Genomic DNA, 4,758 nt, shown 5'->3' on the forward strand with positions numbered 1-4,758 from the left:
TCTATATTTTGTTATCAATTTGCCTTGTGGTGCAGGACCTTATCTCACTGGTCAAATTCCAACCTGAAACAGGCAAAAAGGTGGTTTGAAAAGTGTTGAGCCCCATAGAATTACACTTTTTTTTCCTGGGAAGAGGGAAAAACAGCAAGAGATTATATTAAAAGAGAAAAAGGATATGCAATACTCTATACAGACGAAAACAAAATCTAGAGACAGGTATCTCCATCAAATTTTTAAGATTTGCAGGGGATTTTAATGAACAGAGAGAATCCCCTTCCTTGTGTCTTTTATCTTCCATAACTAATCAGCACAAGTGATGGCCTCCCTTGCCACATTGTTGATAGGAGGGGGAGTTCCATTGTCAAAGAAAAGCTCTGTGATGTTCTATGTTCTCCAGGAGCCCCATGCTGTCCTAGGAGGGCTAGCTCCGCTATATAAGTAGTAGTCAACAAACCCTTTTGAATCCGAGTGTATATCCACAAGATTGTCTTTTCTGGGCTGACTGGCTGGCCCTGATAGAACCCATCCCCAGTGAAGCATTCTGGACTTCAGTCGTGAGCCCATCCATGTTGGATGTCTTGGTGCATAGTCTCATTGGGCCTTTGCTGATGTAGGGGCCACACGACCAAGCAGCATTTTCTCTCAGTTTTAATGTTTTAGCCAGTTTAATTGCTAATTGAAGAGAAAGCATGAGATATGCAAGCTTAATTAGAATAGGCTATTGGTAGTAAGCCAAACATAACCTGAAAGTAGAAAAGATCTGAAATTGATAACAGACAAGAAAGCTACCAAACATATGTAGTACTAGTAGAAGCTGATCCAAGTGATGCATGCTCTTGAGATCCAAGGTCTCATCGCGGGTTTTAGGTATCGGAATTGGTGCTCCTATCGGCCAATGTTGATACCGAAACGGTGGTACTAATATGGATCAAATTAAAAAACAAACTACTTTCTTTCTGATACTTCTCATCTGTATCAATATCGTATCTGTATCAAGTGCCGGCGATACCGATACCAATCCATATGATACTGGTACCTAAATCCATGCCTCCAACTACTTTGAAAAATAGAAGGCTAGAAGATGCATGTATGACAGATAATAAATCCACAAAAGGATCACATATAGTGATAGTGGGTAGTCGAATCTCTGATCTTGATCTACAGAGAAAAAGTAATCCATATTACATGAGTCGTGACTGAGTGGTTTTAGTCATTTGGTGGGGCAAACTCCAAAGAGGGCGACTGAGTTCCTCTTGAAAACCTGAAAGGGTGTTATGTCATGGGCCACTAATAACACTCACACCAAAACTGACTAAAGTCACAGAAACAGAAGAACATAAGAGCCCAGAAATGACAAAAGGCTCTGAACATATAATGCCAAGCTCTCCTTCTTCTTCTTCCTCCTGTACATAACTGAGCTTTCTTTCTTTCTTTCTTTTCCAACATTGCCACTCTGATGGCAACCAAAGAATCTAAGGCAGCCACTTTCCGTTCATATCAATTTACCTTTATCACTTCTATCACTTCTTCCACCAAAAACCTGAGGAACTAATGGAGTCCCACTGGAATACTATGGAGGGTTGAAATCATCTCCCTTGTCCCCTTCTTTGGCAGCTTATTATTAATGAAAGCATAATGAGTTGGTGAATTCAAATATATCCATTGCTAGCGTATAATGTAAGAAGATTGAGACTTGAAATGACAAATGATAAACGTTGGGGGGTTGCTCTGCTTATATAGTCAGCATCAGCTTCATGTCTTGTCTTCATCTCCACTTACTTTAATTAGGAAAATGAGGATTTTTAACACACATTAAAATTTGATGTAAGTGGCTTAGCCTAACCTGGACAAGACCATCTATCTATCTATTTTCAGAGAGAACTTCTTGCCAAGAATCCATGGATGTTTTTTCGGCATGATTCTTGGTTGTGCGTATTTATATTTGTGGTTAGAAAGTCTTCACAGATAAGTATTACAATTTCAATATCAACCATGGTTTTAGTGGATCTGGCTCTCCTCCAGCCTTGGCGGTTTGGGTCATTTCATAGGGTCCACTTGGGTCCCACCTGTGAAATGACCAAAACCACCCTTGTTTTGCTGGGTGGACCCTCCAGCTCCCACCATGGCTGGAGGGGAGCCAAATTCAGTTTTAGTGCACGGTAGCGAATTTGGTATCGATCACCTTCAAAATCAATACGATACCGTGTGGTATCAATACGGATCAAACAAGTTTATCCCTTGTTTTTCTTAAAAACCTGGATTTTTTTACTATTTTATCCCTTATCTATATCGTTCCACCGATACAGTATCGGTCACCTTCAAAACCGGGGGAGGAAAATAAAAGTTATTTTCAAGACAATTGATTGGCTGTTGAAATGTGGTATCAAACAGCTGGTTTGGTTTGGTTTCAGTCATTTTTTAGTTTCTTGTATACATCAGACCAGATCGAAACTGGACTGATTAGATGTTTGGTATATAAAAACCAAACCAAAATTGATAGGAATGTTATTGGTTTCTTTTGACATCCCTTATCGGTCTATTATCGGTCTAGTATCAGTTTTTCATATATAAAATGAAAATTTTGTAACAAAAATATTGACGGTCTTCTTTTCCTTGGCTTTGGTCAGTCTTATTAGTCGATTATGGTTTCTAAAAACCAAAACCAATATCAAACCAGTAAAAAGATCGGTTGGTCGTTTTGTTTCGATCGGATCAGTTTAATTAATCAGGTTGGTCTGCTTTTTGACGCCCAAGTAACCAAACCCTTATTGTTATTTTTAGGATTTTTTTAATTTTTTTTTTTGGGGGAAGGGGGGGGGGGGGGGGAGGGTGGAGATGAATTTGAATTTTCAAGGGAAATATTAATGTTGATTAGGGCTGCAACAGGGTCGGGTTGGGCTGGGCCTTTTAAAACCCTAGCCCAACCTTGAGTCCCTTAGCTGCGCCCTGGCCCGGCTTGACTCAGGATCAGAAAAATTCAACCTTGACCCGCCCTCAGGGTCAGACCAGGCTGACTCTGATTGGCCCTGACCATGGGAGGGAGAAGGGAGATGTATGGGCTGGCTAGACCGGGAAGAAGAAGAAGAAGAAGAGAAAGAAAGAAGAAATTTCTGATCCGGTTGGTATTCTGAAATCCCCGAATCGAGGTGGCTCTAGAGGAAGAAGAAGAAAGAAGAGGAAGAGCATGAAGAAGAAAAAAGAAAGAATAAGGATAAGAAGAAAGAACTGGAAGAAGATAGGATCGCTACTTTTATTTGATGAAAGGTATTGTAATCTTTCGGTTATGTTTTAATGCACTTTTTTATTTCATAAAAAAAAATAAGAAAGAATAAGAAGAAAGAACTGGAAGAAGATAGGGTCGGGTTGGGCTCAACCTAAATCCTCAACCTTGGCCTGGCCGACCCTGACTCAAGATCAAAAATTTCCAACCTTAATCTGCCCTCAGGGTCAAGGTATCTCAACCCAGGCCCTGTTTGGGCTTAAGATGGGCTAGGGCGGGCTCGGGCCATCAGGGCCAAACTTGCACCCCTAATTATTATTGTTGATGTATATTAATTAGAGGATGGTAACTATGCCCTTCCCTCTTGTAACCAAAATAATTGTTCATCCGACAAAGAATAAATGAATAATTCCATAGGTTATGTGGAGGAAAACAAATTAAGATAATTTTAATTTTCAGCTAAGAAAAAAAAGAATGCAAAAAATAATATAACTGTGGAATGTATATGCATATCAATATTATAATAAACACAAACAGTACATATGTGGGCACTTCATCCTTAGCTTCAATTCATGCCATTTGTTAAAATATATATATATATATATATATATATATATATATATATATATATATATATATAATATATATATATATATATATATATATATATATATTTATGAAACAAAAATATGCACATAGATTAATAATAATACATGTATTTGCCAATTAACTATGGTGGTTTTCCCTAGAACCATAGTGGCCATGAGCGGAATTAGGCTGGCATGTTAGTTAGTGGTGGAGAACAAAACTCCCAATACATCATTTGTATCGGACGATACGAATCGATATCGATATCGCTGGAGCTTTGAAATTGATGTATGGCGTTGATATGCATCGACGAATAAAATCAATAAATAGTCTTTCTTTTTTTTTTTTTTTTAATAAAAATTAACTTTTTATTTCAAATTAGATCGATATAGAGCAATTCAATTGATACTTATCAATATTGACTGATTGATATCGATACCGATAGCAGGGGGTCAGTAAAGTAAGCTGCGTATATTATGACCCTCTTCAAACCACACAATGACAAAAGCTTCGTGTATTAGATACCCGATTTAGGGAGATTGATTGATTGAGATGAGTTGGATCAGATATTGCTTTGGATATTATGCCGAAAATAACTCTTTAAATTAATCAAGCGTAGTCAAAGCCACTAATTGAGCACAATCCATCATCTTCCCTTTTCCCGTTTTCCACAGCCACAATCTTATATATATAAGGAATATATATCTCCTCTCTCTCTCTCTCTCTCTCTTATATATATGGTTAGGTAATAACAACTGTGCGTGCCTTATTCACGTTTGAATGAATAGATATTGATTTACTAAAAAGAGACTATTCTCTTCTTCTCTCAGCTCAATAATCAATATTGTGAAACTAGGGAAAGTCTTATTAAGATACGAAGAGATCTCAGTTCTCGATCACATGAAAAGATTACGAGTAGATGGAGCCACAAAAGAGATTTCAAATGCATT

This window comes from Telopea speciosissima, chromosome 7 (genome assembly GCF_018873765.1).
Source record: "Telopea speciosissima isolate NSW1024214 ecotype Mountain lineage chromosome 7, Tspe_v1, whole genome shotgun sequence".
NCBI lineage: Eukaryota > Viridiplantae > Streptophyta > Magnoliopsida > Proteales > Proteaceae > Telopea > Telopea speciosissima.